The 13,745-nt window shown below is 46.5% G+C and overlaps 1 non-coding gene and 1 pseudogene across 1 annotated transcript; both read left to right on the forward strand.

Annotated features, from left to right (window-relative positions):
- The first annotated feature begins 378 nt into the window (after positions 1 to 378).
- Positions 379 to 478, forward strand: Gm22889. The gene has a single exon (XR_003954194.1). It is a non-coding gene; the product is annotated as a small nucleolar RNA SNORA55 (small nucleolar RNA).
- On the forward strand, positions 11,111 to 13,745 carry Gm14245 (predicted gene 14245; annotated as a pseudogene).

The raw sequence follows: 13,745 nt of genomic DNA on the forward strand, positions 1-13,745 counted from the left end.
ATATGTTCAAATGTTCTTAGAGACTGGCAGAAGCTGTCAGAGCTCCTGAAGTTGGAATTACAGACAGATATGGAACTTCTAGGAACTAAACTTTGGTCTTTGGTGCTCTTAATCACTGAGCCACCTCTCCAGCCCCCTGCCCCTATCCATCCCTTTGAGATATAGTCTCATGGCATTCCAGGATGGACTCGGACTTTCTGGACCCAAGGATAGCCTTGAACTTCTGATCCTCCTGCATCCATTTTCCAAGTACTAGGAATACTGGCATATGCCGCCAAGCCCAGCTGGGCTCTTTCGCTGTCTCTCAGTGGCATGGTTTCCGTGTACCTTGTTATGGGATGTATCACTAAGAACCTTATTGTTTTCACTCAATTCTTTTTCCCAGGCCTGCTGCTTGGTGCCAGTCTGGGGACAGAGGAAATCCAGACGGGTTGTTTCCATCTGTCCTGAGGTGTGTCTCTACAACTCTGCCACACTTCTTGAAAAAAGAAGAAAGAGGAGGAGAAGGGGGAGGGGGAGGGGGAGGAGGAGGAGGAGAGGAAGAAGAAGAAGAAGAAGAAGAAGAAGAAGAAGAAGAAGAAGAAGAAGAAGAAGAAGAAGAAGAAGAAGCTTATTGTTTTTAGTGCTTGTACTAAGAGTTGTTTTCTTCCTTTTATTTATGGGGTGCTCATTGCTAATGTGCAGCCAACAATAACTTTTAATGGGCTTTTTGATTAATATCTGGTTTCCATTGCCAATTTAGTTATCATCTTCCAATATCCTGCACTGCCTTTGAATCCTGCCTTTAGCAAGCTTGTTTTCTAAATGTAGTCTTACGTTAAAGACACAGTAAGTCCCTATGCCTTGTGCCCTATGTAAAGTGATCTTTACATTCTTTCAAATGTTCCAACACTGCTAGAGACTTACATCCCAACCTAAGTCCATAATCCAAATGGAGCAGTTTTGTGGCTGTGCTCGAAAGCCCTAGGTCACTCCCCCATCACTTTCTTATTAGTCGCTGTGATGGTTTGTTATATGCTTAGCCCAGGGAGTGGCACTAGTAGAGGGTGTGGCCTTGTTGGAGTAGGTGCATCACTGTGAGTGTGGGCTTTAAGACCCTCATCCTACCTGCCTGGAAGCCAGTCTTCTCCTAGCAGCCTTCACATGAAGATATAGAACTCTCAGTTCCTCCTGCACCATTCCTGCCTGGATTCTGCCATGCTCCCACCTTGATAATAATGGACTGAACCTCTGAACCTGTAAGCCAGCCCCAATTAAATGTTGTCCTTATAAGAGTTGCCTTGGTCATGGTGTCTGGTCACACCAGTAAAACCCTAAGACAGTCGCTTTTCCTGTTGCTGGGACTGAACATCTGACACAAGGGGCTGAAGGGAAAAGGAGTTTGTTTTGGTTTGAAATGTAAGGGTTTCTCCCAGTACGATGGGGAAAGTGGGGGGGGGGGGGGCAGGAGAGTCAACTGGCTGGTCGCATGGTCCTCAGTCAGAAAGCAGAGAGAGGAGGTGAATGCTGGGGCTCAGCTTGGTGTTTGTTTGTTTGTTTGTTTGTTTTTCCAGTTCTGGACCCCAATCCATGGAACACTACTGCTCACATGCAAGGTGGATCTTCCCATCTCAGTCAAAAGCCCCTGGAAAAGCCCTCATAGGCAGGTATTCACAGAGGTTTTCTTTCCCGGTGATTCTAAACCCTGGTTAGTTTCAGTCACTATTAGCCATCAAAGCTGCCTATGGAGCCTGGGGACTTAGTTTAGTTGCTGTCCCAGTCTGCTGTTTTTGTATGAAAAACACCAGGATTACAAGCTGCAAAGGGGATGAAGCTGTTTCTTTCATCCTGCACTTCCAGGTACCAGTCATTCACTGAGGGAAGTCAGGGCAGGAAGTCAGAGACCCCAAACCATGAAAGACTGCTTTTGTTTGTTTGTTTGTTTTTCAAAACAGGGTTTCTCTGTGTAGCCCTGGCTGTCCTGGAACTCACTCTGTAGACCAGGCTGGCCTCGAACTCAGAAATCCGCCTGCCTCTGCCTCCCGAGTGCTGGGATTAAAGGCATGCGCCACCACCGCCAGGCTTTGAAAGACTGCTTTTGATTGGCTCACTCCCAGGCTTACACTCAGCTGACTCTCTTATGCAGTCTTCCAGAGTGCACTGGGCAATCATCAATTAAGAGGCTCTCGCAGGCTATGACCTGGGCAATCCCCCTCCGTTGAGATTTCTCAAGATGACTCTAGACAGTGTTCAGTTGACAGCTGAAACTATGACATTTGGGTTAATGTCAATAAAGGACAATTGCTTTAATGCTTCAGTACTACAAAGACTAGTTGGGGTGGTGTAGGCCTGTAATCCCAGAGCCTTGTGGGGTGGAGGCAGAAGTATCAGATGTTCAAAGTCAGCCTCAGCTACATTGTAAGTTCAAGGCCAGCTGGGGCTATGTGAGACTTTGTCTTTAAAACATACTAATTCCTAGACATTTCTGATCTTGTCATAATCCCGAAATTGGCATGTGCACCTCATAGGGGGACACTTTGCTGTCCCAAACACCAGCAGATTTCTTTTAATCTGTCTTTCCCTGCTTTAATTTTAATGTTTATTTATGTGTATCTGTGTGAATATGTATGTCTCATGTTATGTGGGTGCCACCAAAGGCCAGAAGAGGGCATTGGATCCTCTGGAGCTAGAGTTATAGACAGTTGTAAGCTGCCCAATGTGGGCTCTGGAAGTAAACCTGGATCCTTTGCAATCACAGTACACACTGTTAGTGGCTGAGCCTTCTCCTCAGCCTTTAGTGTCTTCCTTTCTTTCTGAGACAGTAACCTCACTCTGCAGCCAGCTTCTGCCTCCCTGGTGCTGGAATTAAAGGCATGCACACCGTGCCCTGACTTTGCTTTGGCTTCTCAAGACAAGGTTTCACTACATAGCCATAGATAACTCCAAAACCTGTAATCCCCCTTCCTCAGCCTCTCAAGTGCTGCGATCATTACACCTGGCTACCTGCCAGTCCTGTGGGTGATGCCCACAGGAATGTTCCAGCAGCCTTAGCCAGCGATTATAGTCAGTTCAAGCACACATACTTACCTGACCCAGGATGGGCACAGAAACAAATCCGAGTTTCTCATCTAGTTTTTGAAGAACACTATTTGATGATATTTTTTTTTCATTTGGTGCCTCTCTTATGCTTTTAATTTTATTGTTACTAAATAGAGAGCAAAGTGAATTTTCCCGCTGTGATCCATGCAGTTACCCTACTCAGCCCAATGTGCACATACATTATATCGTGAGTCCACAAAGCACATCCACAATGTGTCAAGAGGAGGGAAGTAAAATACAAGGAGCTTCCCTTGTGTGACTCTTTTGTTGTTATTGTTCTTGTTTTTGCTTGAGACAGTGTCTCACTGTGCAGCTCAGGTTGTCTGACAATATGCAACCCTTCTGCTTTAATCTCCCGGATGCTGGTTGGTGCTGGGATCACAGGTGTGTGCCATCATGCCCAGCTTTGGCTGGGATCTCGATCCACATTTTGTCTTCTAGTCTTCATAATGGAAGGGCAGAAATTGCCTAGGATAGGGTCTCTGACCTCCATGGAGTTGGTCCTTCAGAGCCACAGGACAAAGAAAAGATGGCCACATGTAATATATATATATATTATCTATGCAGTACATATAAAAGATACCATTTATTCTCATGTGAGCTGACTTCAAGAACATTATTTCAATTCTATCTTGTGACATGAAAAGCAAGTGTTTAGGTTAAGTCATAACTGTCGGTGACATAAGCAGGTTTTAGTTCAATAAATAGTTCACAGGGTTGCAGGATGCTCTGGCCTAATTCCAGCCAAGGCCCTCTGCCTGTGAGTTCATGAGCAAGAGGTAGGGGGCTTCCTGGGAAGCCCAGAGCTTTGCAAACAATGGTTCCCTCCAAATCTACCCAGGGTGAGCCTTGTTTGCCTCGCCATGAGAGTTAATAGCAATTGTCAACCTGGGCAGCTACAGACACCCAGGAGCCTGACTCTCTAGGCCTGCTTAGGAGAGAGTCTAGACCGGGTTACCCGGGATGGGCAGACTTTCCTAACTGTGGTGATACCTTCTGTAGGTTGAGGTCTTGGACCGAATAAAAGAGATGAAAGCAGGCTGAGGACTGGCATCTACCCATGCTTCCTACTGCTGTTACTACACTGAGTTGTCTCAGATTCCTGCTGCCAGGCCTTTCCAGGCGGGGCACCATACCAGGAACCAACATAAAACTGTCCTTAAGTTGCTCTTGTTAAACATGTTGTCACCGCAGCAGAAAAGCAACTAATGCACCTGCTTTCTTCCAAAACACTTGTGCTTTTGATACCATGACCACAGCGACTCTTACAAAGAAAAGGATTTTAATGGGGAGAGGGGCTTGCTGACAGTTCATTATCATCATGGGAGGGACATGGTGGCAGGAATGGTAGGTGCGGTGCTGGAGCAGTAGCCGAGAGCTTTATATTCTGATCCACAGGCAGCAGGCAGAGACAGAGACAGAGACAGAGACAGAGACAGAGACAGAGACAGAGAGACTTGGGCTTTTGAAACCTCCAGAGACACACCTTCTCCAACAAGGCCACATCTCCTAATCCCCTGGTGACAAAGTATGCAAATATTTGAATCTATGGCAGCCATTCTCTTTCACAGCCCCACAGGGTGTCTGTAGCCCCGGTTGTCACTGGCCACCATCAGCAGATCCGCAGTCCTGTTTCTCTGAACCTTTCTCCTGCAGGACAGGCTGTAAGGGACTGTGTTAGGCCCGACCCTGCAGCATCTCAGACTCCATGTGTGTACCTTCCCTGCCGTGTGCTCCCCTGCCTGTCTGTGTCGGACAGAGCTTCAAAGTAAAATTCCATGTTATGACTCCAGCACACCACCTCTGACCAAATATTTTCCACTCTGTGACACTAGGCTCTAATAAGAAACTCTGAATTTTCAAGCTAACTGCAAGCCGAAGGCAAGCCAGCCCAGTGAACGAAGACGAGATGGGACTCAGGCTCAGGCTAGCCCACGCTGGTATCGGGATCTTGTCTTCGTGCAGCCTTATTGAGCCTCTTCCCAGCACTTCCTCCTGGTCTGCCTTTTCTGCTGTCTGTAAGCTCCTCAAGGCCAGAGATCATTTCTTACTCATTCTGATATTCAGGCCCCAGCTTGGCCCAGAGAAGGAGCCCAGCAGCTGTCTGTCAAGAGTGTCTGAGATGGATCTCAGGTCCAGCTGTTGCACGATGCCACACCTCAAGGCTCCCCAGTTCCTTGCAAAGATGGGGGCTCCACTACAATAAGAGAAGGTTTCTTGAGGCTTTTCCCAAGGCTGCCTGGCCAAAGCCCCAGGTCGTCCGTCAGGCAGACCCCAGGGTCCTTGAGATCTCTGGGCTAACAGGACTTTGGGATGATGGCAGTCCTTCATTCAGAAGCCCCTTTTACCTTTTCTCTTGGAGACTCTGAGAATGCCACCTTGTGTTGCCTGCAGGGAGAGATCCCAGTGACAAGGGAGGAGGGAGGGCTGTTTTAGCTCCTTCCAGGGCACTAACGTTCTGACAGTCATTTCCTAATGGACAGGTGGCTGGATTGCAGCTAGCCCACACAGCAAAAGCCTGCCATTTTATTTACTTATTTTGGAGACAGGGTTTCTCTGTGTAATCCTTGCTGTCCTGGAACTCACTCTGTAGACCAGGCTGGGCTCAAATTCATGAAGATCCACCTGCCTCCGCCTCCCAAGCTCTGGGATCGAAGGTGTGAATCACCACTGCCCAGCTGGGTTCAAACTTAATAACAGCAACACATTCAAAAGGGCAGCTTGTAACTAACTCTTTTTTTTTTTTTTTTTTTTTTTTTTTTGGTTTTTCGAGACAGGGTTTCTCTGTGTAGCCCTGGCTGTCCTGGAACTCACTTTGTAGACCAGGCTGGCCTTGAACTCAGAAATCCGCCTGCCTCTGCCTCCCGAGTGCTGGGATTAAAGGCGTGTGCCACCACACCTGGCCCTTAGCTTGTAACTCTTAAAGACATCAAAGTCACAGGAGAAGTACTCAAGCCCACAAGAGGCTCTGGCCACTTCTCCTCAGTGTTCACTGCTCCTCCCATGATGGGTAATGCAGGCAGAAGACATGGCCCTGTGCAAGACCTGTGATGTCACTGTGCCTGACAATGGCCCCTCCTCAGATTCAGGGACTTAATTTCAGCCATGGGTAGGACCAGGTAACACAGCTGGAAGCACTAACACGTCTGTGTGAGGTACTGCAGAGCTGGGTGGGGAACGGAGGCAGGCCTCTGGAAGTTTCTGAAAGCCTGGGCACAATAAAGGATCAATAGAAGGAATTGTTAGTTTTTAACAATATGTACACGTCTGTGGTTCTTGCCCTGTAACTCCAGGACTTCACCCATACTCACTGCTCAGCTTTCCCTAGAGCCCCCCCCCCCCCTTGCACTCCCAGCATGCACTTCTGTCCTGTTCAGGAACAAGAGTCCAGATTTCATGTCCTTTGAGCGCAAAGTAGTAGATGAGTGGCCTAGAAGGGACTTCCGTCTGAAGTCACAGGCTTCCATGTGTAGTTGGCCATTTCCCTATGGCAGGGCCTTAGCCGCCACCAGTCCACAGTGACAAGGGACACCGCAGAAGGGATCTCCGTGTGACACCTATCTCCTTTCCATCACTCTTGATCCAACCTGCAACCTTTGCCAAAGCCAAGTTCACCTTTTGCCTGTGACCTCGGTTTCCTCATGTGCACAGGCAAAGCTTCAAGGGAGAGGATCACTTCTGGGTGAGCTCCAGAGTCAGAGGCAGCACTGACTGGCTGATTCCCCAGAGTTCTGAGGTGGAGGTGGGGAGCACGCAACTCTTGAGCTCTGATTGGGTAGTGCCTGGATTAGTCTGTGCTTTCCCGAATCATGGTGGAGCCTGCTCGCCGCCTAGTGGAAGTATCTAGTAACTGACCCAAGCTCTAAAAACCAGCTTGTGCTTCACTGAGGTTACTGTTTTATGTCGACCTTCACGGAGTCTTAATTCTGAAGCCTGAGCATGGCTGAAGAATTAAGAATTAAGCCATATACCCTAGTGGATTCCTGCTGCTTCAATAAAAGTAAGTCATAATGATAATAATCCATAGGCTCTCTTTTCTTTCTTGAGGAGGGGCCTCCCGTAGCCCACATTGACCTTGAACTTTGTATGTTGTTGAGAGAATGACCTTGAATTCCAGATCTTCCTTCCTCCACCGTCCACGTGCTGAGATTACAGGCATGCACCACCACACCTGTCTCTTCCACGGGCCTTCAAACCTTACCTGCCAGTGACGGTGTGGTGACACCCCACTTTTCAGTTTGCACACAGCAAAACACTACAGTGGGGAGATTCGTGGTGGCTGGGCATTGAAGACAATAGTGGCTGTGTTTGACAGAGGGTTTATTCTGTCTCACAGGTGTTAGGGACACCGTTTGTCATGGTGGCTCAGCACGGCTTGGCTAAGATCACACTCATGGTGGAAAGCAGCAAACATTCAGTAGAAATCATGCTTAAGTCGTTACAAATCTTTTCTTTGAGATGGATACTAACATATGACACAATGTGAGCAGTGGTCAGCCATGCTATTGTTGGGGTAAACACCCTACAGTGCACAGTACTAAATAAGTTCCAGAAGATGCTCATTGGCTTACTGTAAAGTCGGATTTATGTTAGAGGATTCTGTGGACTGTACGGTGTTCCAGGCTGGTGTAAGTGCTCTGAACACATAAAGCTAAGTTAAGCTGGGATGTTAGGTTGAGGAAAGTACATTTGACATGTACAGCATTTTTAGCCACCATGGGCTCATTAGGGGATAGCCCCATCATATGTTGCGGGACCTCTGAACTCCCTTCTCCCTAAGAGTGAGGCAGTGACTCAGGAATGGAGTCCCATGTCCTTTCTGCTGCCGCCTCAGTGTTTCACTCTACTCCCAGATCATGACATTCCTCCACTTCAAGCTACCCTAATCCCATGTTCCAAGTCCTGGGACACCAACTGGGTATGTTACAATTAGGATACTATTCACCTGGACTTAACATCAGCTCCCACAGACTGAGGCTCAGTGCCCAGTTCTGCAGGGTGCTGGGAATTGAATCCAGGGCTTCCTACATGCTAAGCAAGCATCCTACCAACTCAGCTACACCCCAGGCTCTCTTACTCTCCTCTTTGTCCAGGCCATGTGGCAAGGATCTTGCCACGGTGTGCATCCTCACCACAGTCCCCAAAAGCAGCAGGGCCAACTGGCTCTGAATGGAAGCTTCCAACTCTGCGAGCAGAATAAACCTTCACTCTTTATAAGGTGGTTATCTCAGGTGCTTTGTCCTAGTAACAGAAAGGTAACTAGTTCACCTCACTCTTGTCGGATTTAGTGTGGCTTCCACTCTTGTCTGAGGAAACTGTGAGTTATCTTGATTTCCACGAGGATATAGAGATTGGTCTAGCTTTCAGGGGGTTTGAGTGTGTGTGTGTTAAGCCTCATGTTACAATGTTAGCATGGAAGTAGGTTATCTGAAGTCTGACGCTGAGCTAAAACATCCTTAAAACTTGCTCACATTTTATGCTGTATTTCTACACTGACAAATCTTCCATTCACAACCACAGAAAACTTCATATTTCATAATAAGTATGGAAGCCACCGTGCTGGGTAGTTTGTTTGTTTGTTTTTGTCAACTTGACACAAATGGGATGGGAAAACTCAATTGAGAAAACACTTCTCTCAGATTGTCCTGTAGGCAAGACTGTGGGCACTTTCTTGATTAATGACTGATAGAGGAGGAGCAAGCTCACTGTGGGCAGTGCCATACCTGGGTAGATTATCCTTGGTTGTATATGAAGGCAAGCTGAGCCAGGTGATGGTGAAGCACACCTTTAATCCCAGTGCCCAGGAAGCAGAGGCAGGTGGATCTCTGAGTTCGAGGCCAGCCTGGTCTACAGAGTGAGTTCCAGGATAGCCAGGGCTACACAGAGAAACCCTGCCTTGAAAAAAAAAAGACATAAATAAATAAATAAGGTGGGGAGAGAGAGAGAGAAAGAAAGAGAGAGAGAGAGAGAGCGCGCTGGGAGAGGCATGAGGAGCAAGATACTATTAGTAAGCAGTGCTTCTCTATTGCCTCTGCTTCATTTCCTTGCCAGCATGTTTCTGTCTTGAGTTCCTATCTTGCCTTCCTTGCCAATGGAATGAAAATACCTGTTCTTAGGCTTGGGACCTGTGTAACCCTCCATAATGCCTTCCACCCGTGCCTTTGTTTACCTCTTTCTTACCTCTTTTCTTTTCTTTTCTTTTCTTTTCTCTTTTCTTTTCTTTTTGCTTTTTGTTTTGTTTTGTTTTGTTTTTGAGACAGGGTTTCTCTGTGTAGCCTTGGCTGTCCTGGAACTAATTCTGTAGACCAGGTTGGCCTGGAACTCAGAAATCCGCCCATTTCTGCCTCCCAAGTGCTGGGATTAAACGTGTGCGCCACCACCGCCCAGTTTCTTCTCTTTTCTTTTCTTTTTTCTTTTATCTCTTCTCTCTTCTTTCTTTTCTTCTTCTCCTTCTCCTTCTCCTCCTCCTCCCTTCCTCCTCCCCTCCTTCTTCTCCTCCTTCCCCTCCCCCTCCTCTCCTCCTTCCCTTCCCCTTCTTCTTCTTTCTTCTTCTTCTTCTTCTTCTTCTTCTTCTTCTTCTTCTTCTTCTTCTTCTTCTTCTTCTTCTTCTTCTTCTTCTTCTTCTTCTTTTTCTTCTTCTTCTTCTTCTTCTTCTTCTTCTTCTTCTTCTTCTTCTTCTTCTTCTTCTTCTTCTTCTTTCTTCTTCTTCTGTTTGAGACAGGGTTTCTCTGTGTAGTCTTGGCTGTCCTGCAGACCAGGCTGGCCTCCAACTCAGAGACCCACCTGCCCTTGCCTCTTGAGAGCTGGGATTAAAGGTGTGCACCACCACTCTTATAAACTTATTTAATTGGGGCCGGCTTACAGTTTCAGAGGTTTCGTTCATTATCAGCATGGCAGAAAGCATGCAGGCAGACATGGTGCTGGAGAAGGAGCTGAGCATTCTACATCCGGACCTGCAGGCAGCAGGAAGAGAGAGCCTCTAAGCCTGGTTTTGAGCTTCTGAAACCTTAAAGCCCCATCTCCCTACCCCCAGTAACACACTTCCTCAAGTGTGTCAGGGCCACACCTTCTAATCCTTCTAAGTAGGTCCACTCCCTGATGACTGAGCATTCAAATCTAAGAGCCTATGGGGGCCATTCCTGTTTAAACCACCATAGTTTCTGATGGGATAGAGGTCATGAGGAGTCTGATCTACTTGTTGAACTAATGTATTTAAAGAGTCATAATATAAAGGGAAAGAAAAAGAAACTAGGAGGGTCCTAGTCGAAGCAAGTTGGTCACTGGTGAGGTGTCTTTGAAGCTGGGTTTGTGTCCCTTCCTGTCTCTTATGATCACTCTCCTCTCCCTGCTGCTGCTGTGCCTCACCCTGGCCCAAAGGGATAGCTCTGAAATCTCTCCATAGGTGAGCCACAGAAGTTATCTCTCCTTTCCTTCTTCAAGTTGTCTCTCCAGTATTTTGTCCCAGCAATGTATTAGCCTTCTGGGGTCTGCTTGCCTGAGGCCCTGAAAGAAATTGGCTAGATGACAGATCTAAAGGCATTTCAAGTTTTCTGTGAATCAGGGACATTTCTCTTGGTGTTCTGCCCACATCTACTTTAGATGAGAAGATCTTTACGTAAAGCACTTTCTGTTGCTGATGCACTGGACATGTAGCCCTGGAGTAGAGCTCTTGACTAATGAGCATCAGGCCCAGGATTCTCCAGCACTCCAGAAAAAGTATTTAGGAACATGGCTAACAGTTATCATTGTTCTAAAAAACAAAAACAAAAACAAAAAACAAAAAAAAAAAACAAAAAACAAAAAAGACAGGGGCTGGAGAGATGGCTCAGCCATTAAGAGCACTGGCTGCTCTTCCAGAGGACCCATGTTCAGTTCCTAGCAGCCACATACGACTGTAGTTCTAGAGGGATCTGATACCACCCTCTGACCTCTGAGAGCACTGCACACCTGTGGTGCATAGACACATATGCAGGCAAAACACCCATGCGCATTCAAATAAATAAAATTAAATTTTAAAAAGAAAAAATGTCAAGGGGTTGCCCCGGGGCTGAGGCAGGCTACTTTCCCTCCTGCCTTGGTGGATCTTGTCCAGTTTCCAGTTTCAATGCAGGCATCACAAGAGGCACGATGGTTTTACCTCTCCTATCAGCTTAGCAGCCCCCGAGCCCCCAACTGCCCACTCACAGAAAGTCATTGAGACACTGAAGCCCTTTGGGGTTTTTGAAGAAGAAGGGGAACTGCAGCGCAGGATTTTCATTTTGGGAAAATTAAATAACCTGGTGAAAGAATCGATTGGAGAAATCAGCGAGCACAACTGGAAATGCTGGAGGAACAATGCTTACATTTGGATCTTACAGACAAAGAGTACACACGAAAGGTACTGGCGTTGGCGCGGTGTACGTTGCACCACGACAAGCTGATCAAAATGACTTTTTTCCACCTCATTCTCTGATACGTTGAAATTACAAGAAGTGAAAGATTTAAGAGCTGTTGAAGAAGCATTTGTACCAGTTACCAAACTCTGTTTTGATGGAATCGAGATTGATATCTCGTTTGCAAGATTAGCACTTATTCCAGAAGATTTGGACCTACAAGATGACAGTCTGCTTAAAAACCTAGATGTAAGATGCATAAGAGGCCGTGATGGTTGCAGGGTAGCCGATGAGGTTTTACATCTAGTACCAAATATTAACAACTTCAGGGTAACTCTGAAAGCCATCAAACTGTGGGCCAAATGGCACATCTATTCTACTATATTAGGTTTCCTCCGTGGTGTTTCCTGGGCTATGCTAGTAGCAAAAACTTGCCAGCGTTATCCAAATGCAATAGTGTCAACTCTTGTGCATACATTTTTCTTGGTATTTTTAAAATGGGAATGGCCAAATTCAGTGCTATTGAAACAGCCTGAAGAATGCAATCTTAATATTGCCTGTGTGGGAGCCAAGGGTAAACCTCAGCAATAGGTACCATATGCCTATAATCACACCAGCGTACCCACAGCAGAACTCCACGTACAATGAATCTGTTTCAACACGGATGGCCTTGGTTGGAGGAGTTTAAACAAAGTCTTGCTATCACAGATGAAATTTTGCTGAGTAAGGCAGAATGGTCCAGACTTTTTGAAGCTCCAAACTTCTTTCAAAAGTACAAGCCTTATGCTGCACCCACGGAAAAGCAGTGTCTGGAATGGGTGGGCCTGGTGGAACCCAAACTCTGCAACCTGGTTGCAAGCTTGGAGAAGAAGGAGTTTATGACACTAGCTGGCTCCAGTCATTTCCAGCCCCCAAAGAAAGTCCTGACAGGGAAGAATTTCGCACAATGTGGGTGACTGGGTTAGTGTTTAAAAAACCTGAAAACTCTGAAGATCTCAGTGTTGGCCTCGCCTATAATATCCAGTCTTTCACAGACAATTTATAGGCAAGCAATAAACAACAAGATGTTTGAGTTGGATATGAAGATTGCAGCGACGCATGTGAAGAGAAAGCAACTCTGCCAGCTGCCGCCTAGTCACGTGCTTCAGAAGAGGCAGACACATTCAACAGAAGGAGTCACGTTAGCAGCTCTGAGTGACAGCAGCCTTGACTTGTCTATGGACAGTGATAACAGCATGGCTGTGCCTTCACCCACTCATGCTATGAAGACCATTGAACAGTTCTGGCGGCTCTCAGGGCAGAAACAGTCCTGCTCCAGCTGTGACCGCAGCATCTGTGACCAGCATCCAGGCTTCTGACGTTTCTGTACCACAAGCAAATCCCAGGGAAAGCCCAGGGAGCCCAGGGAGCGACAGCATTCCTTAAACTGACACACAGCCAGCCATTTCTCCACCACCAAAGCCTACAATCTCCAGAGTTGCCTCAACACAACTAGACCTTCAGGAAACACAGCAACAAACGTCCCTAATCCTATAGTAGGAGTCAAGAGAATGTCCTCACCTCATGAAGAAGAAAGTCCTAAGAAAACCAAAACAAAAGAGGATGAAATAAGTAAAGATGCTAACTGTCTTGCTTTGAGTGGACATGATAAAACAGAGACAAATGAACAAGTTGCTATGGAGACAAGTTCGGGTCAATCAGAAACTGTTCCAGCATCGGCTTCTCTGTTGGCCTCTCAGAAAACATCCAGTATAGAACTTTCTGACATCTCTGCTCTCCCCGAAAATCCTATTCCTATTATCAAAAATTCAATAAAACTGAGACTAAAGTGATAAAACCACCTCAGGGTACATAAACAGCATCTGCCAACTCAACCTGTTGTCTTCAGGCGCTTAAACAAAGAAAGAAAGAGAGAAAGGAGGAAAGAGAGAGAGAGTGTGAGAGAGAGAGAGAGAGAGAGAAAGAAGAAAGAAAGAGAGGGGGGGGAAGGAAGGAAGGAAAAAAAGGAGATTGGAGGGGGCAAGACTAGACAGTGGGTTTAGTTGTTTGGTGACCAACCTTACTTGGGCTCATCAGTACTTGATCAGAAGTCCAGGTTAGTATGCAAAGCCAGGAGTTCTATTATTATTTTGTTAGCAACAGTTGCATTAACTATTTCAGAAAAAAAAAATGCCTTTAAGAAGGAAACAAAACAAAACCCTCAAGCTATGTTTGTATCTGTAATTGACATCTGGATCGGGTTTATGTGTGAGTATTGTTTGGAAAATTGCAATACAAACTGGCCTAAGAACTCCT

Source organism: Mus musculus, chromosome 2 (genome assembly GCF_000001635.26).
Source record: "Mus musculus strain C57BL/6J chromosome 2, GRCm38.p6 C57BL/6J".
Lineage (NCBI taxonomy): Eukaryota > Metazoa > Chordata > Mammalia > Rodentia > Muridae > Mus > Mus musculus.